The 25,440-nt window shown below is 39.6% G+C and overlaps 1 protein-coding gene across 1 annotated transcript in view; it reads right to left on the bottom strand.

Moving 5' to 3' along the window:
* kst (spectrin beta chain, non-erythrocytic 5 kst) overlaps window positions 1-25,078 on the bottom strand; it is a 372,152-nt gene extending 347,074 nt beyond the window's left edge. The window contains exon 1 of the mRNA XM_083122546.1: window positions 24,903-25,078. The gene's annotated coding sequence lies outside the window, so the exon portion shown is untranslated. The remainder of the gene's footprint in view (window positions 1-24,902) is intronic.
* Window positions 25,079-25,440: the final 362 nt, after the last annotated feature.

Below are 25,440 nucleotides of genomic sequence, written 5' to 3'. Positions count from 1 at the left end.
TGGCCCATTAACATGGCATCGCATAATATTATGCGCAACATCACACAGAAAACTCTATACACTACATACATAAGATATATGAATGGGTAGGGACTTACGGGCCACCCTGTATACTCATATATGAGATTCAACCTCCGGGTTGAACACTTGTGAACACGCAATTTTTATACGCCAGGGCGAAACATGCTTGTTGTTGTGTTTTTAACTTACGCGCGTAAATTTACACTGGGAAAAAAATTAAACCTGCACTACAGAGAACAACAATGTATTCGCCCTTATTGTATGATTAAGTAACGGTAACCAGTTACTTTTGGAACCAAGTACGGGTAACGAGTTACGTTTGGAAGTAAAATTCAGCAACGAATTACTTTTGGAAGCAAAGTAACGGTAAATGTAACACGTTACATTTTGTACATTTTTTTCAGTTTTCATCAAGAAAATTCTCGATAATATATTAACGAGGTGGTGTCGTAAATACGGTAAGGTTGGCATCTAGATCAGACTGAGACAGACCTCTGTAAAATTGAAACGAGACTGAGATTAATTCCTAGCCCGACACTTTCACTCTCAATCGACCCTTGACATTTTTGAAAAATTAACCTAAAATCACTTCACTATGCAACTTCAGAAATACTGAACTGATATCTGCCGATTATTTGTAGACAAGTCATGCGTGTTGCTCATTATAATTACAATTTTAAAAAATCGTGGCAATTGTGACCTTGTGCTTTGTTGATTGATTGATTTAGTTTATTTTACTTCGCGTTTTGTGCCTCTTGGCTAATTTGCGAAGATGGGGATGAGTGATGAAATTATGAAATTGATGAATGGACATTCACAAACAACCAAGCCCGACCGGGATTCGAACCCGGGATCCTTGGCGTCGCAGCGCGATGTGCTAACCACTCGCCTTGTGCTTTGTGTTTCCATGTACAAGGTGTATCAAAAGTCACAATTTCTGTGACATTACATTTTTTAATGCTATGCAGTCATAAAGATATGTATATTTAGTACAAATTTGTGTACGTTAATCGGTTTGTGCCGAAGTTTGTGTAATTCTTAAAATTTCCATTTCAGACACATAACACTGATGATGAACGTGGAAGAATGACGATTTAATAAACAAAATTCTGTGAATCGACCTTCAGCACACATATGGAAAGCTTCATAGACATAATTGTCGCGTTTGGGCAGAGGAGAAACAACAAATTTTCTTGAATTGGATCGAGATACACCGACAGTGAATATTTAGCTTATCGCTTTGAGCTCTGTCGACACACTGGTAGTTGCCATTCTGATTATTTTCTGCTGATTTTGGCTAATCGCGAAAATGAGGATAAGTGATGATATGATGAAATCGATGAAGGGACACCCGAAAAGTACATCCATGCCCATGCCAGGATTCGAACCCGAGACCCCTGGCGTCGTAGCGCGCTGGAAAACCTCTGCCACTCATGCTGTAAACAGTGTTTATATTATATAGCAGCACATCGTATCAAATACTAAGACAAAGTCTCAGATGCTGTATTTGTGATGTATACACAACATACTTTAATTGTACATTGAAAATTAGCATAAAGCTGATAAACAGAAGGAAACCGTCCCCCTCCCACCTCTTTCGAATATTGCCGTTTCGTACCCCTTGTAATGAGAGAAAAAAATGAAATTGCCTTGGGACTACCGGAAGAAAGTGTGGGAAACCTCGGTCAAGGTGAACTAGCTGCTGGGGATTTGAACCTGCGGACTTCCTGTTGTTGTCCTAGGGGGGCGACGCGCTGGTAGCATTAATGGGCAGAATGCATTTCGACACCTCCATCACATGAAAGTTTAAAATAGGGTTTGTGAAGTCAAAAGACTTGTACAAACCCTTCGCCAGCTATCTATGGATATCTGAGAGTTGTTGTGTACCACACGATTATAGTTACTTTTATCATTTTTTTTAAAAAAAAAAATGTTATTTAGCATCGCTTTTATGCCACTTTTAGCTTATCGCGACGATGAGGATGAGTGACAACATAATGAAATTAATGAAGGGACACTCGCAAAGAACACTCATGCTCAGGCTAGGATTCGAACGAGGACCCTCTGGAGTCTTAGCACGCCACGGAGCCCGGCGTTATTTTTGTTGTACAGTCACGGACACTGCCGGCTTGTAACGATTCAATTGAAAGTCAATGTATTCATTACAAGTCGGCAGTGTCTGTGACTGTACATGTCGTTTCACAAAATTACAAATAAGTCTAGTAGTAATGTGATATTTTCATTGGCTACGTTTCAGCATCTATACTAAGTAAATTTATTGCATTTTAATGTTTCTGCACATGGGGTGGAACAATGTTCTATTTTAGCAATTAGAGATGGGACAAGGTAACACTGTGTCCGATCTCTTTTTGGATTTCAAACGCCTGTCTCATTCTCGGTCTTCTCTCGATTTCCAAACGCCCGCTCTCCAGTCTGGTCCATGGCGTGTTCCACTCAACACTCTAGAATCGATTCAGCTTTCTATATTTTCCTACCTTTATTTCGTTATGGTACCTTCCCTATGGCGTAGTGGCAATCGTCGCCTTGTAATCACGGTGTCCCGGGTTCGATTCCCGATGAAGGCACATCGCACAGTGGTTCGCATCCCACTTTAAACTGTAGGTGCAGTCCCGATTAGCCTTTCTGAGCATAAAGTGGACTTAAAACAACAATTCACTCAATCAATCTATATTTCGTTACAGAATTCCCTCATTGCGCAATTTTTCAGCATCTCTTGTCCTCTCTATGAGTTGAATCTTGAATTATTCCAATTGTCTATACAAAATTGTAAATGAAAAAATCCGCTGCACTATACTCGATCGTGAATTCTAAACCTAAACCTATTTTAAACAACTCTAGTACTCCCGTCGTATGTGGGAGAACGAGCTTTAGTCAAGCATTTCTCAAGCTTTCTCAGGGTGGATAAAAATCATGATTTTTATTTAAAAAAATATTTTTGATGCTTTTTTATTTAAATCTGATTTTTTAATTGATTTTTTTTTTAAAAAACATGCTTTTATAGTTTTTGGCACCATACATATAGATACACGTTTTCCTATAGAAAGGGATATTCTAGTAAATGGCCCAGTAAAACATTTGATCAGTTTGATTAAGCAAATAAAAAAATTTAAGTAAATATAGATTTTTCTGTTTCTGATACTGTATATACGTATATGAACCTAGTATGGAAATGCTTGTTCAGTGTGTTAATGAAACTAAAATAATTTCAGAAACTTTTCTTCCAGTGAAAATAAAACATTCTGGATGAACTCTATAACTTAAAATATATTTTATAGCTCTTGTAGCTGAATTTTGGCATTTTTTTAATTGATAGTTTGCAAAATTTCAGCTGGCATGTTTATTTACAGTTTAATGATAATGACACTATTTACGGTTTAACATGATTAGTATTTTGTATAATTTTCTACACAAACTGTTTGCTATATTTCCTTTAAAAATGATTGAATTTTAAATCAAGATAAATTTAAGTGTGTTTACAGTTTGCATATTACATTTCCTTTCGTATGAGCTTCACACACCATCAGTACATATTTTCTTTTCCTTTCTTAGAACATAATAAACACCATTAAATACGTAATTACGAGATTAATGTACTTTCACCAAAAGTGATTAAATCACTGATTTATTTTTAAAAAATCACCTGATTTAAATCAATCCACCTCGTTTCTCACTAACAAAAAAAATCTTGACTGGAAATTCAAAAAAGCAATCAGAACAAATGCTGGTTAAAAATATCGAATAGTGCCATCCTTGATTTATTTTCGTTCACCTTTTTTGTCTTTGTTATTATTATTTTTGTTTTTTTCATTGTTGACAATTTATTTAGGGTAAAACGGCCACTTGTGCTGTATCTGAAATATTCTCAATAAATAAACACGTCTCGTTCTCGTCTAAGGTTTGTTTTAAGTCCATTTTATGGTGGCTTATGGGGCTCTAGGCAGACTGATCGGGACCGACCTAAAGTTTAAAGTGGGTTCAGAGCCCACCGGATATCGAACCTGGGATCCCTTGATTACATGGAGAACGTGAGATGCCCACGTCTCGTACTTGTCTCGATCAGCTTTGTGCTTATGTAGGCTAATCGGAACTGGACCTACAGTGGACTCGGAACCTTTGTGCAATTTGCCTCCAATAGGGATTGGAATCTGTAGCTCTTGATAAGAAAACGATCGCGTTACGACGACGCCCGAAATTGAAGATACGAAATGTAAAAATGACTTATTATAACACAATAAAGACGTAAGTTTTTGCACAATTTAACAAAACAGTTTGCACAAACACATAGCCTATCTCTAAGTAAGTAACATTTAGACAGCAAAAATAAAGGAATATTAGAATAAATTCAGATTCTTTAAATTATATTCCTTGCTGTGGGGATCTAAAAATCTTCCTGCATACGACACTAGTTTTGGAATGTGTCTTTCTAATATTGAATCTCATTTTGTCGACTAAGTTGTCAAATTTGGCTTCTAAAAACTACTCATTAGACGTCAAATGGAGATATATAATTGTGTAGTATCAAGAGCAACTTGAGTGCTATAAATGGTGTCGAGACGAGATTTGACAAGAATATCGTTCTTGTTTTTGATCCATGAACAGCCGTCTCGTTCTCGAAGAGTAAGACTCTAAATATATATATTATAGTAGAAACAACATTCACAGCGCAACCTTCGACAGTGTATAAAGACCAGTAAGGCAAACAATTCATTTAAATAAAGATTTCCATTTGACGTCCCGCTTCGACGCTATGGATTATCCAAAAAGGGAATTTTATCCTGTATATATGCTACCCTGCATCAGAACTTGATAGCTGCCACGAATGGATTGACTTTGTAATTACTGCAGTACAAATAAAATATGTGGCATCTATAAATAGATGGTAGATAGATAGATCAGGTAAATATCCGCTTGATATGTCTGAAGAAGTGGCAGAGTAAAGTAAATTCTGTTTAGGTAAATTTTCAAATATATCCAAGTCACGAACGAGGCCGAGTCTCGGACACTGAATCTAGGCCTCGTCTCGATTTCACAAAGCCGCGTCTCGTTCTCGGTATCGTCTCGTCAATAAACACGAAAGCAAGAGGCTCGAACACCATGCGTTATGCGCTGAGCTCAACCGAAACCTGAAATATATCCAAGTCACGAACGAGGCCGAGTCTCGGACACTGAATCTAGGCCTCGTCTCGATTTCACAGAGCCGCGCCTCGTTCTCGGTATCGTCTTGTTCTCGGTATCGTCTCGTCAATAAACACGAAAGCAAGAGGCTCGAACACCATGCATTATGCGCTGAGCTCAACCGAAACCTGAAATCGCAAACCACACAACATGACTACAAGTAACACAAAGAGACGACGACAAACACACTTACCTTCAATATTGACAAGAACCGTGGGAAAGGAACACATTTAGCAGCAGCAAGGGAAGACGAAGCACCATGAAAATTGGATCCTGCGTGCGTGCGTTTGTGTGTGTGTGTGTGTGTATGTATGTGCGAGAAGGGCGGGCTGAGCATCTACCCTCACCGCAGACAAAGAAAGAGGGTGTACCCCTTGGGAAGAGACAAAAATAGCTCTCCAACTTCCACACATAACTGCGGTTACATCTGTTGCAAATGACGCGCTTCTTCGTTCCAAAATCTGCCCACAATTTGTACGAGGTCCCCCTGTTGATTGGAGGTTTGCGAAAATACTGTCTTTCTTGTCATCATTTTGGAAAACAAATTCCCCAACTTTCCAAGGTTTTCCAGGCAATTTAAAAGAAATTTTCACTCTATCCTGTGGCTCTTTAACTTGCTATAAACAAAGTCTTAAGCTTTAAACTGCATTAGATATTCGACAGAAGAAAGTTTATTCAACATTAGTGAAACTAATGGAAGAAAAAATATTTCACATTCCCAAATCCTGGAAAGTAAAAAAAACTTGATAAGTTGATTCTCAAAAACAAAAGTTTAAGCCCATGTTATGCTAGATAAGGTAATCGGAACTGTGCCCACAGTTTAGAGTGGGATCCGAATCACTGTGCAATGTGCCTCCACCGGCCATCAAACCCGGGACACCTCTACCACAAGGCAAACAGAATTACTACTTCGCCATCGGAAATTCCAGGTTCTCTCTCGATTATCTCCACACATAACGTACACTTCCTACTGATCTTTAAATAGATCAACAAGAAACAATGATAATACGAAAAAAAACTATTTTTCGTTAAATGACGAATAAATGAACATATTGATCAAATTGTCAACGCCTGGCTTTATCTAAACTTAATACAGAGAAACAATCAAGCGTACGTGTGCAAGAGATAAGATATAAATGGCATCCATTTGCTTATGCTAAGTACAATATTATCTGATGCAACAATGACATCAATGCCAAATATGGTATGTGTGCGATAAAACTGTCTTTTGAAGCAATCATGGCGACTGAAGCGTGGACCATCAAATTAGCGTTACACTGAGAAGTATTTTATTATGTTTAACTTCACTGTCCTCGCATTTGCCTTAGCAATTCTCAAAAGTCACCTTAGGTCAATAGCCTCCTGTCTATCGACAAAGGAAGATATTCTATTTTTTCTGTAAACATGTCCACTATTAGCAGAGTCAAATGTATGGATCTGAAGAGCGAGCAGTGTTGACAACTTCTGAACATACTATAATAGAATGTCAAATCTGCCGTATCTCTGCTTCCTCGGGCCACATACTTGTGTTTTAGGGATTCTTGTACGTAAATAACTGCTATTATGATATATATATTAACTAGTAATTGTAACATTACATTATATTTGCCAGATTTCTTTAGTAAATAAACCGAGAATGTTTAACATTCGTGCTCGTATCCTGCTTTATAACGGAAGTGAGTACGCTGTCTCATGGTTTATATATTAACAATGTTAACAGTTTCAAGTTGTATCCAGTATATCTACAGAGCATTCCCTGACATTCGCTAGGAGACTCGGCGGAAAGCGGCCCGGCATCAGCGCTTGTCTTTCCCGGTAAACGGGTTCGCGACAGTCGCTAGAGTCGGATATTAAAATTACAGCTTTCATATTGTGTACTAACCTTGACTACAGAAGGTGTTGAAAATGATGTCCCTCTGCTGCAACACATTCCTGGCATCTCAGAAGGAAATTGGCATTTACACGTGCAAGTTCGTCTACTGTAATTCTCCCGATTTCTCGTACAATACTCTCTTTTAACTCACGGATGGTGTGCGGATTGTCTTTCTAGATTGTATTTTTTAGATTTCCCCATTTTTCTTTCGACTTTTATTCAGAACTGACCCTGTTACTCTAAACTGTTTTTACGAGATTTAATATAGTTGTCCTATGTGGAAGGGGAACACCAGGAAATTTCGTTGCAAAACGTCGTCGCACTTCTCTACAATTCCTCTTTCCGAAGTAACACTCGACAAGATAATGTAAACTTTTGTGGTGCCATATTAAGCCACAATCTTCAACACACGGACACGACACAACACAACTTCCGAGGGAGGATTATACTGGCGTCAGTGTGCAACGTCAACAAAAAGGGAAAGAGAGCGAAAAATAAAACACTCTGTAGCGTGCGACTGTCGCGGACCCGTTCAACGGGAAAGACAAGCGCTGACCCCGGGCCGCTTGCCGCCGAGTCTCGTAGCGAATGTCAGGGAATGATCTACATATTACATGTTTAATATACCACTAGCACTCGTATAAACGAGTGTATTATTATTTGCAATGGTAATTATTGAATACCATCCGATATATAGAAATATACAATTCAATTTTATGTATCTACTGATTGTCAGGGTAGAATACAAACACGTTGGAATGGACGTAACTAGCGGAGGCTTTGACTTACCAACCTCCAGGAGTGCATTCCCAACTTAATTACCATCCGTGGGCACTAGAATCCACCAACTTGAACGTCCTGAAAGTAGGGCTAGTTGGACTTTTTTCGTGTGCTTTTGGAGTATCGTGAGACGTACGTTGGAACACCTCGGAAATGTAAAGTAAGAAAAATTTAAATTACACACGCTACCTAGAAAAAAGGTGTTGGTGGTGTACAAAAGTTATTCTAAAGAACACGCCTAACCCCCCTCCACCCACACACACCAGTGATGACGCCAGAGGTGGGACACCGGGGGGGGGGGGCGCCGCTTCAGTCGGACACTTCGCCCCCCTTCCAACCCGCCCCCAACTGACGTTCATGAAATATCGAATAATAAAAGAGTTCATTTCCAAGAGTATGACGATTTTCACCTATTCTAAGTGGTGTATTCTGCATGATATCACTTCTCTTGCTTATAATACCAACATGACTATAACAAAAATTAATTTTGTTTTAGTATATGTATGACTTTCGTTCAAAATTCCAGCGCCGACCTGGGCATAGGTGATTTCTCATTCATTTATGTTCTGTAATCGTCACGATTAACCTAAGTTTTAAGAACTAGAAAAAAGCGTTAAATGTAGATGGTTTTAAAACATCACGAACATTCTGAGGACCACAAAACATCATCTGTAGTACGGGCAAATTATTCTAATAGTGGATCGTCAGGGACAACGCTAATTAGTGATTCAAAGGTGATTCAAGAAAACCGACACTACAAGTCAGTTGTTGTGCATGCATAACAGTTTCTTACTTTTCAAGTACTTGCTTTTCGAGATGATGAGTCTGGGGCAGACTTAGCAGAGGGAATTTCTTGGATTTCAAAATGAGGCGACAATATTCGGAAATGTATTGAACTTGAACCTTAAAATGCAAATTATACTCACAATTCGATTCAAAACAAATGAATCTGCGTAATGTCCACACTTATTCTCAGCAAAATAAGCCAAGATGTGGAAGAGGCGAAAGTATTCGCACTGATGTCAGATGAATCAAAAGACACTGCGAGAGAGAAACAGGACAGATATTTGTATCGCGGACAGGTAAAAGAACGCTTTTTAGAATTACCGTCCTTCAATCTCCAGATGCAGGTTCGCTCTTTGCAAATATCAAAATGAAAGAACTTATTTCCAAGGAATCCACGACTTTTGCGACACCGTCGTATGCGACACTAGCATTTCTGCCGTCATATGCGACACTGTATGGAAAATATATTCCATGACAGTTGCGACACCGTCATCTGCGACACAAAGTGTAAATAGCTTCCCTTCACACTTTATTCAGGCTTAGGACTGGCAGCATCATGGAAGCGGGTGTGTTTTTTAAAACCATTATTAGTTTTCCTTCACACTGGCATCATGGAAGCTGGGTGTTTAAAAGCTGGATGTATTTATCCTCTGTCAATGACGGATTGTTTAGATCCCTTGTCAGTATAGGAGCAGACTGCAACCCCTTGTCAATGTAGAAATGTAGAATGCGTCGTTTCTCTTGTAGTTGAACCAACATCTTACTATTTTCATTCTAATTTCTGAACGTACGCCATTCTCCTCAGAAAGCGCGTAAGATCTCTATGCATTTCATAGTCGGCAAACGCTCTTTGTATTCTCTCATCTAATGTAATGTACTGACGTCGTCTACGTTTCCCTTTAAGATTCAAGGTTCTCCTCTCACATAAGTAGTCGTTGTACACAGCTTCTAATCTTAAAGTCTTCACTAATTGGTACACGTTAGGACTTGACTTTTCCGTCAATACATTAACTGTATGGTTCCATCCCTCGACTGCAGTTCCACATGGAAATATCGAAAACAGAGTTGTTTATCCACTGTTCAACGAAATAATCCAAAAAAATTCTCAATGTGTCGTGGTTTGGCGCATCTTCCATCACACACAGCCATCCATCATCGACGTCACCACAGGGAGGTAAGCCAGAGCTGAACACATTCTTATACACAGCCTCACGTCTGGATCTGTTTTGTAATTGTTTGCTGCTGCACGTACGCAAATCTTGCTAATTCTGGTAAACAAATTAGAAATCGTAGGGGAAAATCCAAGCAGTGTCGCTTATGACGGGAAAAAACCAGTTTTTGCCTTAGTGTCGCAAATGACGGTGTCGGAAATGTCGGAACTCCATTTCCAAGAACTCCATAGATGCCTGTAATTGTGTAGCACAACATACTTTGGAGTGATAGAGTGAGAGGTGCACCAGGGTCAGAATATTTCTCGAGTTATGAAATAACTATAACCTATTCCAGATTTTTATGCCTGTGATATCATTTCCCTGAAAGATGAAACGCAGATTTTTGCCCAAAATTCTTCCGCGTTACGAAGGCATTTCACAAGGTTCACACTCTAGTTGCACGAGGGTCACTATTTATATTTTGAGCCTAACAATGAAAAAATAGGAATTTGGCATTGAAAACTGCTTTATTGTTTTTCGAAGTATTCTCCTTTATGGTCAATACACTTTTGCATTCGTTCGAACCATTTGTCAAAGCAGTTTTTCCAATCTTCTTGAGACACCTCCATAATATGGTTTTTGAACGCATCAACGGCGTCTTCCGCCGACGAAAATCGTTGTCCACCCAATTTATTCTTGACATTCGGGAACAAGAAGAAGTCATTGGGTGCCAAATCAGGACTGTACGGCGGATGGCCCATCAATTCGATTTTTTGACTGTTCATAAAGTCGGTTGTTAGACGAGATGTGTGACAGCTGGCATTGTCTTGATGAAGAATGATCCGACGGCGTTTGTTTGTTTTTCCGTATTTGACCGAAGACCTCTGGCAAACAAATTGTTGTGTACCATTCAGAGTTGACCGTTCTACGATCCTCTAAAGGCACAGTTGCCACATTACCAGTTTTCCCGAAAAAACAGGCGACCATTTGTTTCGATGTGCTTCGAGCGCGAACAACTTTTGTTGGATTCGGTTCATCTTGAAACACCCATACAGTCGACTGCTGTTTACCAGCGGCGTGCATTCAGGATACGCAAGGTACTCACTGCGTACCCACAACACAGTAAGAAAAAATAAACATTTTTTCGTCTTCCCCGAACATGAAAATTCAACAATTATCGTTCCGAAAGCAGTTCCACTGCAAGAAATTCCGATTTCCGCACGAACACGCTGCTGCCTTCCTGAAGGCAGTCCCGAATGATCCCGATTGTGACCGACACCCACCCGATCCGCGTTCCTGCCGATTTCCGCAGAAAGACGCTGTTTCTTCTGCTTGGTACCCTAGAAATTCGGAAGATAACCCCATTGGCTCATATCAGCCCGACCACGTGTTTGGGTCTGCCCGCGCTTACCCTCTCTCCCACTTCTTTCCAGGTTCTAAGCATCGAGGGTACCCAAGATTTTGACAGCGTATGCAGTGTTGACAGTAGTCAACATATTTTTTTCTGGAATGCTTAGCTTACTAGCATTTAGCAGCCACGCGTAGATAGATCACTGTTGGGTTGCAATAAAAATACATTATAAAAAGTGATACAGGAATCAGACAGGAGGGCAAGAATATGTAGTGGTGGAAGATCATATTTAATATACGCGTAAACTATCACATATAAAATATTTATGTGAGGTTAAAGTTACACTTGCAAGTTTTTTTTTTTTTTTCGTATAGGTAGGTGAGGACCAGAATGGACTGTCACTGTGTCGAGGGGAAAATATGTGAACAATTTGCAAGTTTCGCACAATTCTCAGAGTATGAGAGTATCTGTTTATCTCCTTTCGGGATCAACATTTCCTTTGAGTTCCATAGCATGGGTGTTGATTGTTGACCCAACGATATGAATGAATGATAAAAGAAAAACATAATAAAACACAATGCTTACAATGGGATTAGAATGAGCCCCCCTTCTTCCGCCAGACATTGCAAAGTGATGTACGGTAGTTTAGCTTTTGAAGTGTTCTGGGATGTATGCTGACGTATTTTCTACTTGTCCTTAATTATCTCCCTTCTACAAAATACTTTGTCGACTGGCAACTCCGATTCATTCGTCCACAAGAACGCGTGGTTTTCGGGCATAGCGGACCGGACACAACGTACTGTGGGAGGTTGACTTTTGCTTTCTTCTGTCGTGTGAAATTTGCAGCGAGTGTTTCGTTCATATTATTTACATTACAGGATCTCTATTGTTTGTCGGTGCTGTGAAGTGATAAAATAGGGGGACCGGGAGTTATTGATGACATACTGGAGAAGGGAATTTCGGAATTTACGAAAAAAGTGTAAACAATCCGAAATGGAAGGTCTGTTCCTGATTTGGAAAAATTGTTTCAGGCAGGAGTTGTGAAGGATGGTAAGCAGTATATTAGTCATTTTGATTTTTGAGAAGAAGAAAAAATATCTCTACAGAGTGATTGACTGAGTAGAAAAACAGTGAAACTTTATTGTTGGCCTTATTCGTTGGTTTCCTCTGCGAAAGATGTTGTGAAATAGTACAGGATACTGAGATTTATCAAATTTATTACATGAAATTTCAAAGGACGGAAAATGATTGTGCCATTTCCTTCCCGTTCAATGTTCATCGCACTGCATGAAGGAAATAATCAAAGTTGAATTGTTGGACTCTACGTAGCTACTATCAGAATATATTTGCGAATATAAAATATCATACATATATTTTACCTCGTTACATTTGGATATTGATACAAGGATGAGAAATTTCCCATTATAAAATTGTAGAAAAAAGTTATTTTCTGAATAACATGATGGCCAGGGAGGGGGGGGGGGTTCTGGCCCCCATAATTCATTTCGGTTGGCCACTTGTTGCGTACCCTATTTTAAATGTCACCGCACGCCACTGCTGTTTACGTTCCGGCTCATATGCATATATCCATGATTAGTCACCTGTTACAATCTTATATACGTCTTTTGAAGCACCACGATTGTATTTATTGAGCATTTGTTTGCACCAATTGACGCGAGCGTCTTTTTGAGTTCTTGTCAAATTGTGTGGGATCCAACGAGAACATACCTTTCTCACAGCTAAATGATCATGTAATATTTTATATATGCTGGTGGAACTAATGCCTATGGTTGCCTCAATCTCACAGTATGTCACATGACGATCTTGCAGTATTAGGTTTTGCACAGCATCAATGTTTTCTTGAACAACAGCTGATTTTGGACGACTTTCGCGAATCTCGTCGGTGAGCGAATGGCTCACGTTATACCAGCGTTTCACAGTGGCAAAGGATGGGGCTTCATCGCCAAATGTGGAAGTAAGTTGATCGATGCACTCTTGTCTTGATAATCCACGTCGAAAATCGTAAAAAATCACGCACCGAAATGTTCACGAGTTAATTCCATTTTATTTTTGTCGCGCAATCTCCAAGGCAACATAAACAACACAAATGAAGCTATTGACAAAACATTTGAAGTACGTTATGGTCAATAATGCCAGACGATTTCGTGCAAACGTCAAATAGCGCCTAACTTCAATCAGTGTTGCCAAGGCTCAAAATATAAATAGTGACCCTCGTATTCTCTATAACAATACCAGTTTCCAATGCAGCGTGTGAAAGAACATTTTCTTGTTTGAAACCTTTAAAAAGTCTTGCTCAAAACAGGATCCGGGATGCCAGCTGCCTCATTTGGCTGTCTTTGCTATTGAGAAGAAGGAATGTCAAGTCTTGGACGTACAGAAGTTGGCAATGTGTTCTCCAAAGCGAATTCTCCTGCAGGAGAATTGCACTTCACTTCGTTGTTTCTAATACTTAAGAAAATTAATTTCTTCCAACGTCATGTTTATTCTGCAAGAAAATCAAACTGTTAGAAACTTTTTTTTCGTCATTTATATTATTATCTTATAACTTGAATATTTATATCAGTAGTTTCATCTCAGAAAGACTATAAATTATAAAATTATAAATGGAGAACCTATTTTATAACTTTTTCTACCTATCATCCAATACTGAAATAAGCCACTAGAAACAACAACTCTTGCGGCAGTTCCCACGAATAAAAAAATAATTAATGCCTTTATTAAAACGAATCATATGGAGATAAACTCGTAATCAAGAACTAAATTTAGGCAGTAAACGTCCACTCTGAATAAAGGACAAACACAAAATACCACACATGAATGTAATAATAATAATAACTATTATCATTATATATGTGTACTGTTTTCGGGCGCTTTAATGTGACTGCTCCCCTAAAATATTTTCTCCCCCCCCCTCAGTCACTTTTCCCTACCGCCGTCACTGACACACACAAAGCAGAGAAAGACGATTCGCCATCAGACTGGTGTTATACGATATATATAACTCGATCGCCACATACTAGCGTCACCGAGAATGCACTCACCAGTTATAAAACAAGCTCAAAGAAAGTTCTGTCTGCAGCAGCGACCTTCTTTCCACCGCCCTCTTGCGGAAACCCGATAACCTCACAATGCGCCCATGTAAGAGATCTCCAGCTAATTTGCGTTTGGCCAGAGCCACGTACTTCAAGGCATCCGGGTTTCCATTCCACTCTCGATTTATGTGGAGAAAGATATCTAGCTAGAACCACAGAAATTACGTCATAGCAGGCGGGGCCGTGGTTATTGTGGTATAATAAAGACTACCAGATTGCCCAACATTGATTCTGTCTGGAGTGGCAGGCCCTGTGGGAATGATGTACTATAGTCATGGTAAAAAATACTTCCCTCATATAGCATTAATAACAGTAGTCTCATGGGGGAAATATTTCATTCCACGACTGTACATTGTGGCCATTTAATTACTTATTTTACTGAGTACATGCATGCGATGTGGTTGCAAATCTCAGGTATAACCCAAGGTATAAAGGCGATTGTTATGAAAAGCAAAAACAAATGAATGCACGTAAGACAATTGCAACCAGGTTGACTGACACAGGGTGGAAACATACTGTAATTTCAGCATTCAGGAAACATTGCAAACCCCACTGAATTAGGAACTTTCAGGTTGATAATGCCCAACCTGAGTGATGGTTCCTATTTTTAGGAGTGGCCGCAGGATAGATAAGGCTTTGTAAAATCGAGACGAGACCGAGACTTAGTGTCACTAGATTCTCAGTCTCATTCGAGACTTTCGGTATGAGCTTTAAAAATTTTACTAAACAGATAGATATCTGGTTATTTATAGTTACGTCTACATTGTGAGCTTCTGATACCTGATTTTATATCATCAGAATAAAATTTTGTTTTTGAAGACTATAATCCCCGCTTGGGCATGAATGTTCTTTATGACTGTCCCTTCATCAATTATATCACGTCATCCCGATTAGCCAAAAGTGGCAGAAAAGCAGTGACGTGCGGTGACGTCGACACTTGGGGTAGCAATCAGTGGCGTGCTCAAAGGGGGGGGGGGGTTGGTGTGAGTCATACCACTCCCCCCTTTAGAGCCCAGTATGCCTAAAAATAGAACGTCAATAACAGGAAAAGATTGCAAAATGATGAATGAGTACTAAAGAAAAATACACGTAACCCCCACCCCCTTTCGAAAATAAAAAACGATTTGATTTGACTACTAAGCCAGAGATCCTGGGTTCGAATCTCGGCTTGGCCATGGGTATTCCTTGTGTGTGTCGCTTCATCAATTTTATCGTATCATATCGCGGGAAAGCGAAGTAAAATAAACCAAGGCAAGCAATCAATCAATGATTTGATTTTTGTTACTTAGTGTCGCTTTTTTGTCACATTTGATTAATTGCGAAGGTGAAACCATAAAATTTCTGAAGGGATAAACACAAAGAATACCCATGCCCAGGTCGAAGTTCGAACCCGGAACTCCTGGTGTCGTAGCGCGCTGTGATAACCACTCCCCCACGGTTGCTTGATTTGGTGTTTTAAGTCCACTTTATGCACAGAAACAAAACAGGTAACAAAACACACTTTTCTGTAGTTTCTTCAATAATATTCATTTGGCTTTTTGAGTTCTGAGATACATTTTTCATTCCAAATTATTTCATTACTCACTGCAGAGTACAAGACATAGGAACAAGAATGCGCGCTCATCACGGGTACGAATGCCCATCCGTTAGAGGCCAAGAGATTAGTATATTTAAATAAAACACTACTAAAACGAGAGCGAGAGAGAGCCTGGGCAAATATTTGTAAATTAATCATTATATATTCCATATTTTTTAAAAAAGAAAGAAAGCATAACATTATTGTCTGCACATACACGTTCCCATTTCATAAATAATAAAACTACATCCCATATTATACATACATATTGTACAACGTGTAAAAGGTTGTGTAAATACAGAGAACATAAGTACTGCAGAAAATTTCCCCCTAAGTTCTTTAGAGGATTTACAAAGAAATCGAAGGGAAACCAATCCCCTATCTCTCCTATAGGAGATAGACTGGGGGACCTGAAAACACGGGCTTTCAACCATTGCAACAGGGGGCGAGGGACAAGGGGGTAGAGGCAGAAATCTTCCCTTTTCCATCGGGCGGCCGTTTCTACCTGGAATTGGTGAGGCGGAGGAAGAGCGAGCTAGGCCAGCTTTGCCAGCGGATCGCACCGAGGGACGAAAAGCGCGTGAAAAGAAATGTTGCATATGAACTGTGGATTTAACAAGACAATAAATGTTGTGATTTCAAAATAATTAGACATGTGAGATTGATTGATCTATCTCTGCTAGACTAGCTACTTCTCAGTGCACGTCACTGTAGAAAAGCAACATATCTATCAATTGAGGGTTCCTATTGTATATGTTGCTTGAGACTTCGTCTTGTCTCGATACCATCGTAGTACATATTTGAATAAATTTTATAATCCGATTCCCAAACAAATTTGTGGAGGCGTTAAATCCCTAATATGTATATGTTTGTTGGTTGATTTATTGTTTTAAGTCCACTTTATGCACAGTAAGGCTAATTGGGACTGGACCTACAGTTTAAAGTGGGATCCGAACCACTGTGCAATGTGCCTCCACCGGGTATTGAACCCGGGACCCCTTGATTACAAGGCGACGACGCTACCAATGCGCCATCGGGGAGGCCCTGTATATGTTTGTGTGTGTCTGCCATGGGAGGGGAAAGTGTTACAAGTCCCAAAAAGTTTGATTTTACACAAGGAAAAACATGAGGGTATGTTACGTCACGTTGGGTTATGTTAATACTCTGCCCTGAGTATTTCTGGACAAGCGAACGGGATCGTGTGGAGGGGGAAAGCTACTGCGGTTACCAGCCTTCGCAGCAACGTGTACTGCTTCGTTCTGCCAACTCTGTCAACTTCAAGAAGAGGAAAGCGTGACTAAGCCCAACTAAACGAAAAAAGCAAATTGACCAAACAAGTTATGGCTGGGAAACTCTTCCGCACCCTCCCTATTTCCCTGACCTTGCGCCAACAGATTTCCACCCCTTCCGCTCTCTAATCACATTCAGGGGAAAGTCTATCCTGATGAAGCTGCTCTTGAAACTTGGCTAACTGATTTCCTTACTCAAAAACAGCAGTTCTACAGGCGAGGCATCGAACTCTTCCCCCAACGTTGGCAGATGGACATTGACAATGGAGGCGACTACATTATTGACTGAGTAAGTATTGTTGTGACTGTGTATTGTTAGACTACAATACCAATGTTTCATCTTACCACCTGTGTACTTGTATTAATTAATTATTGTATTCCTGTTAACGGATGAAATAAAAAATATATATATAAGCACCAACCCAGTGGCGGCTGGCAGCTACTATGATGGGTAGTGCCAACGTGATCAAGAAATCGAAAAATTTTCGCTAGCATATGTCATAGAAATCTAATGAAAGAGGTAATTTTAATGGAACTTCGTTAACTAAAATTGCAGACAAAAATTCAGAGTTCCTAAGATTGGTTTCTTTCACTTCGCATTTGTACTACTTTTGGCTAAACGCGAAGATAAGGATGAGTAAACACTCACAAAGAACACCCATGCCCAGGCCGGGATTCGAACCCGTGATCCCTGGCGTCGTAGCATGCTGTGCACGGAGGTCGGCCAGAGTATTTAGGAAATAAATGCGACTATTAACATTTCGACGCCTGTCACCTCTGCCAATTTTTTTTTCTTTTTTTAAATAGAATTGATGTTTAAATCTGGCGTGGGACGGTCAAGTTGCTTAACTTTTAATTTAATATCGTATAGTACCTTCGAAAACGGTATATGTAATAATGCTCTAATCTGACTCATCTTCACTGACTACCCTTTCTTTCACACAACATCCGACACACACACTTCACTAAAAAGAAAATGAACAATTACACACACCGAGTCGAACACGGTATTCTCGCCTTGCTTTGTTTATAATTTACAACCCCAGCACGGCAGACGGTACATCAACAATCGGTGTTACTAACAACTAAATACGATTATCTGCTAAATGAACTGCGGATCTACAATTGTACAAAAGTCTGGATTGTTCTTTAGACGCATCTGTCTAAATGGTCAGTGCTCGAAAAATTTGCTTCAAAGCTAGGCGCCAACTCTGAAAATCAGGCGCCAGGAAACCACCTACTAGCAATTGTGCATACTACAGATTGTTTCAAAAGTCCCGCAACCCATACTTTGAAAATGTATATCATGAAAACGTAAGATATATATTTACACCTGGTTCTCTGCACTAAACTGATCATGTAGGCTATCACTGGGTTAATAAATTTATTTTAGCATTTATCCAAATAAAAGCAATTACATTATTTAAAAAAACATTGTTAATTTGAAGAGAACATCTGAGAATTGATTTTCAACAATAAATACCAACTCTTAACAATTTGTGGGATGTGGGATCATTTGTTGGTGTTTGACTTGTCCTAAAACAGTTGCTTTGTGAGGTACAGCAGAAGCAGGGTATTTTTCTTTGAAAACTTCTTGCACCTGAGTGTAAGAATTTGTAGTAAAATAGCTACTCTTCAGAAAATCACACACGCTGCTCCAATGTATACGCCATGCTGAATCAATTTAAAAAAGAGGCACAGTAGCGGCGGAAAGTTAGCGACGAGAATTCAGGATAACCAGGGGCAGTCTAGGATTTTCTCAAGAGTTCAATTTCGGCACAAAATCTTGATTTATGATTCTTCATGTAAATGAAAAATGCCAATACTTAGGCACATGTTGCATGCGTCTGTTGACAATATTTCGACCTGCTTGTGTTGCCACCTACGGAAATAGGTCCCGAAAATGTCACTTTTTCACTCAAACAATAAAATCGTCAGTCAAAAATCCATCAAATATTGCACATGACCAATATTGGTCGTAAATGATAGATTGACATGGTATCAGTCATCAGACATCTAATTATCTAATTATGACCCTTCGACAATTTCTTAGATATTTTTCACACTCAAAAGTTCATTTCTGGAAAAATGTTAACTCTGACTTCCGCCAGTTATTAATTTATCTAATTTTTTGTATGGCGTAAACTGATAATTTTATGCAATAAAAAATATCTCAATGGATGAGGCTTTATAATGCAGAAAACCTGGTGTAAATATCTCTTACGGTTTTTATGATACACATTTTCAAAGTGTGGGTTGTGAGACTTTTGAAACATTCTGTATAAGAAGCTGAGCTCACGGTATTCAAAACATCGCTAAATCATTTGAGAAAGCAGGAAAAGGGGGACAAAGAGTAAGAAATTGTTACTGAATCTATGGAATGTTCACAACGTTGATAAAAAGAAATTGCTAACTTACGCTGTACTGCAATTTGAACTTAGAATCTGTAAATGGTTATATACATTTGGTAAACAATTTTGCGTTCGTTCCTCCCAAGTAGGCAGGAAAGTGTCTTTCTCGCGAATTACTTCTCCAACGAGCATTACAAATCGGTCAGAATTAGTCACTTCTATCTGGTTTGCAACTATGTTAACACAATGCGAATTACTCTCGCGTCGTGGCAGCCGAAAACGGGCACGGCTGGTTGTTTTATGGCTACCACCTCCTTCGTAAATGTATTAATTTAACTATATTTTGGCGAAGCAAGTGATTTTCCTGAGGATAGAGCTATGGCACGGCGGCTCTCCCCTTAGAGCCGCCGCTGCACCGACCAAATATTTGCGTTTAATGTTTCGCGCATAATTTTATGTGTTTGTTGAGTGGAAGAAAAGTCTGTATGTGGCCTTAACTTGGCCATTAAAAGTTTGGCAACATTATTATTATTAACCAGACTGATTTGGCGCCAACCAAATTCAAATCTTATTAGATGGCAAATTGCATCTATAACAACGTTTCTGGTCTTCTATTTTCGCAATGGGTTTCCCCGATGGCGCAGTGGTAGCGTCGTCGCCTTGTAATCAAGGGGTCCCTTTTTCGACACCCGGTGGAGGCACATTGCACAGTGGTTCGGATCCCACTTTAAACTGTAGGTCAAGTCCCGATTAGCTTTTCTGTGCATAAAGTGGACTTAAAAAATAAATAAATAAATTCTATTTTAGTTTTGTCTTGGGTGTAGAAAACCAAACCTCAGAAACTATATTTCAAAGTCATGTGGTATAACTTAAGGTTTAAAATGTTAATATTTGCAGATAACACAACTTCACAGACAATGGGTACACAGAGCAAAGTGGTGGGTTAACCGCCAGTGTAATTTGCAGAGAAAGCCAATGATCGACGACAAAGCAGGTAACCAACTCCCAGCCCCTCACTCAAACACACACACACACATACATGAGAAGATACCGCCTTTGCCGACAAGCAACGTGAAGGCACGTTGTTAGTCAGAACACGACCTGCCAACACACGGCATTTGTACGTCACTAGGGTACACACAGTTCAATGACCTGGCAGACATCCGTGAAGTAAGTCTAACTGCTTTTTCGTTGGCTCGATAGCAATCGCCAATTCTCCCCTGAAAAAAAAAGCTCTTCACGGCGTTTGGCGGATTGATACAAGATAAGAGACAGAAGCCGTCAAAGTCATTGCTCGTTATCCGGTGTATAGTCAAGGTTTGTAAATGTGGATAAATAAAGGGAATTGTTCGTCTTCGTGCCAAGTGCGCCCGTAGAGGGGGCGGGGGAGGGAATGCTCCCCCCCTGAGATATCTGGAAAGACTTCATATAATTTAAATGGGGTCGAGGGGTGCCGCGAAAGACAACAGATTAAGTACATATGCAAATTATTCTACTGCCGGGGATGAAATGTGAGAAATCTCATCACCCCCCCCCCCCCCCCGAGAAAAAATTCTGAGGGAGGCCTTGCTTCCTATAGCAGGGATGCCAGGGGAAAAGGTCACGAGATGACGCGCCTGCGTCATAGTAATTGAGGGAATGATACAAGTTTCATAATATAAAATTTAATAAACGATTCAAAATTTGTCATCCACTTCTATCATACTCGTACAAGAATGTGGAGACTGAATTTTTTGCTAATTTAATTGTCGTTAATTAGTTATGTTTCATTACGTCGCTTTTCTCTCGATTTTATCGCGACGATGGTGATACGATGAGATGAATGAAGAGAGAATCACAAATACATATGGACGACACAACACAATTTCTACAGAGAATTAGCCTGGCTGCAGGCGCCAGAGCCTCGTTAGTCTGCTAAATGCAGTCCAGAGTGCACCACGTTGATTTTGGCATTTGGGTGTCTTTGAAAAGGTTCGCCCCTTACCCCAAATTGTGGTGAATAACAGTTTATCTACAATGACTGGATGATCAATGAAATAAGAGGAACACATCTGTGAGTTACCGGTACTCGGAATTCGAACTGAGGGCCCCTCGATTTGAAGGGGAGTTCTGGGTTCGTGCCCACCCCCTCCCCACAAAAGAGTGGATAGTTGTGTGCGGCTTTCATCATTTTGTTAATCAGATATAGTTCTGTACAAACTTAAAATAACTAGGACCTTATCTTCCTCACAATGTTGGTGAAGTGTGTGGCCACCACATGTTCCTTCGGTGTTGCCAATTCTTGCAAGGACACCCACACGGACATGTCATGTATAGAGCGACCACAAGGAAAGGAACCTTCGGCCAAAAGTCTCCGCGCACCTTCCCCTCCAACAGTTCAATTCCGGCCATAAGGAAGCATGCTCCGCTCTGCCTCTCCCCTCCACGAGGGAGTACGATGAACAAGTGTCGCGGATCTGCACACTGCGCAAGGCTCTTTTGCCTTTATTATCAGGCCCGTCAACAATTCAAATCTTGAACGTCTGGTTAGATTGCTGCGGTAGCTGGGGGGAATCATCGCCGAGGAAAGGGGAACGCTGAATGAGCAAAAACAGAGTTGGAAAAGATTAAAGGAAAGTAAACAATAGTAGTGTCCTATTAAATTACTATTATTGTAAATTTGCAAAGACATAAATTGAAAGTTTTATTGCTCACAATGTACTTTTCAATAGGAAATAGGAACCACATTAACTTACCACTCATTCCGGGGCCGTTCATGCACTGCATCCCCTCGAGAATTATGTAGATTTTTTTTAATCCGCAGATTTCAATGTATTGCGTAATATAAAACTAGTTCCAGCACAAAACATAAATAACGGCGATATTTGATCCCAAAATATAGCCCGCATAAGGAAAAAAAACACCATGTTGAAGTACTTTTGCCGCCTTTAATTAGTCAAAACCATGCACACTAAAATAGCAAAGGAACACGTCGGAATTTGCCGTTCTAGGAAAATCATGACTATGAGAATGAACGATAACAATAGACACACCGATGTCCTGGCTGAATTCGAACGACCTGGGGTCGTGAGTTGAAAAACTTAGCCACTGTTTCTATTTGTTTTTTAATTAATAATTGAAATTTACTCTCTCTCCTTCTCATAACACTCGAGTATGAATATCGATAGGGATGAATAATGAAAACGTCACGGGAAAGTTAACTTCTCACGTGTCACCAAAAAATGTTACGATATTTATTTTTGTCAATCAGAACAATACACTTTAACCCCTAATAAAAAGAGAACATCACAAAACGATGTCCTCTATAGCAGAGATTCAGGGGAGAAGACGTCATAAAACATAGCCCGCATTGAAAGAATCATCAGTCTGCATATTGTATGAAGCTTACCCGAGATAAAGTCCTACGAATATTTAGGAATTATTACAAATTATTCTTGTTCTAACATTATTCAAACTCACCTTTCACCCCGCACTTAATGTTTAGTTTCTCACACTCCTGCTGGCAGCACCTCTCACAGATTTTATCATCTCTCATGTTATCTTATATAGACTGTACCATCATAAACATTTTTCCATACGTTCCCTTGGAATGCACCAATATAGGCATAAACCATTAAGTTCAGTCACAGCCTTCACTGCGTTACACCGTAGGTAAAATGCACAATGCACGTTTGCATTTTATGTCAAGACATTATGTCTAATCGACAACTCATTCATCGCATCTGTTGAATAGAAATTCCTTAGTTTGCCATGAAGTGGCCACATGTATATGGTAAAATTGGATGTCAAATTTACCTCACCGGGATTTGTAAAAACAAAACATGTATGTTAGTTATCAAGTACAGTGTTATTTAATTTACAAACAAGTGTATACTTCTGCACAATTTCCATCTTACCATAATGTGTCTTTCAAATAAATTACCTATTAAACAAATTGACGTAACATCTTTATGCATATTCAATGTCCGAAAAGTGAAATTGTAACAGTGAATGTCACAATTTCATTGTTGACATGTCTCAAAACAGTGGGGACGGTAAGGATAACCGCCAAGATTAACAATTACTTACTTCCGTTTCAAACAAGTTGAAAGTCTGCCTCCACAAAGGAACTGCTTTCATAAAGATGCTTCCCAAAATTTCATTGGGGCTTAATGCTCAGTTCGAAAAAAAATGAGTCATCATATTTGCGTCATGCTGGATTATTTATTTACCCGCCAAACCTAAGTTTTTCTGTTCTAACTCTTAAAGAGTGGCACATGACCAGATGGGCAAATGCCTTAATGCACAGGGTTTAAGTTTTAAGTCCACTTTGTGCACGAATAGGCTGATCGGAACTGGACCTACAGTTGAAGGTGAGATCCTAACCCCCCGAGCCTCCACCGGGTATCGAGCCCGGAATCCCCTGAACACACGGTGACGACGTTACCACTGCGTCGAAGATAAGCCCCGATGCACGAGAACTGTCAATGGGGAACCCAGAGTGAGAGTGATTGATGGTGAATCGGCATAATCCTTGACCTGCCCAAGAATCGAACAAAGATGCATTTCGCAACATAAGTCGTGTAAGTTATATTTGCAGTTTGATTTTACTGTAAAAAAAAAAAAACATAACACAGACATTCGATGATTTGCCAGAATTCATTTTACCATCTTCGTAAATGTTGTTGTGAATATGTCTACAATATTTCATATCTTCTTATTGCTAAAAACATGGACAAAATCAAATACTAAAGGTAACTTGTATGCAATGAAGGATAATTTTGCAAGTGTTTTTGTTGTCGATTTTAATCCGAACATGTGTAAAAACCCACTAACTATTACAACAAAGAATGCGGCGAAACCCTATCAACAAACGAATTTGGTACAGGCAATAACATCCCGAGGCATCATTTATGAACATTCCAAGGTCACCGAGATCAGACTTCCCCCTTAGTTTGTTTCATTGCCAGGTTAACTTCAGGTATTGGGAAAGAGTCGTACGTACCGGAATTTTACACCGCCGAAAACATTATGTGAATACCTCTATGCTTTATCCAGTAAAGAAACTACGCAAACTTTCTTTCATGAATGCATTATCAATGAAGTTTTATATATTGACAAATAATTGTTAACCAATGAAGTTGCCAGACAAGCACTACGTAGCCAAAAGAATGCCCTGGAGCAAATACTTTGAAGCCACCTCTATGTTCTGAGAATCGCATATGTTTCGCACTAAAATTGACATGAAAGCAGTTCTGCAGTTGATCTTAATTATCTTGTATTCAAAACATTTCGATTCTACACCCAGAAAACTGCTGTGGGATTTGTTGACAATCTCACACAAACCTTTCCCCCCGAAAATTTGAATCAAACCACGACGGAAGCACCAGTTGCGATTATATTCCCGCTCTACATTGAAATGTCTGCTTTACTTACCCTTCGTAGGCAAGGTTAATCCAACAAATCCGCACCAATTTTGTTTCCTAAAACATGCACACAATGTTACACTTGTTAATCCAAACTGTATCACAGTGACAACACCACTACACGCATTTCACACACCTCACTTTCGAACTGTAAACACACGGCACAAATGAAACGAACCAACCATTCCAGCGCCAGCAGCAGGTGTTATGACGGTGCTGCCACCTCTAGGAAAATATTGGAAACTGCAAAATTGCTGATAGCTTCATTCCGACTCGTTTCGTCTTTCCGCATTACCTCATGTTTTTCGAACAGGTAACATGCTGCGCACAGGACTTATAGGATGATATGTAATTTAAGAAAGCTTTTGACAGTATACACCGTGTAAAGATGAATATTTCTATTCTTAATTATATTTCTTTCCATTCTCGCTGTTTTCAACTTTGGTACGAGAGCGAGCCAGTGAAGATACCACAACGCATACATCAACATACAGTTACCCTGTTACAGTACATATGTGAATAAAGCAGTTATTGACTTCTTTACTATT

This window comes from Lepisma saccharinum, chromosome 5 (assembly GCF_977018435.1).
Source record: "Lepisma saccharinum chromosome 5, izLepSacc3.1, whole genome shotgun sequence".
In the NCBI taxonomy this organism is placed as follows: domain Eukaryota; kingdom Metazoa; phylum Arthropoda; class Insecta; order Zygentoma; family Lepismatidae; genus Lepisma; species Lepisma saccharinum.
This window is presented reverse-complemented; position numbering and strand designations above follow the sequence as displayed.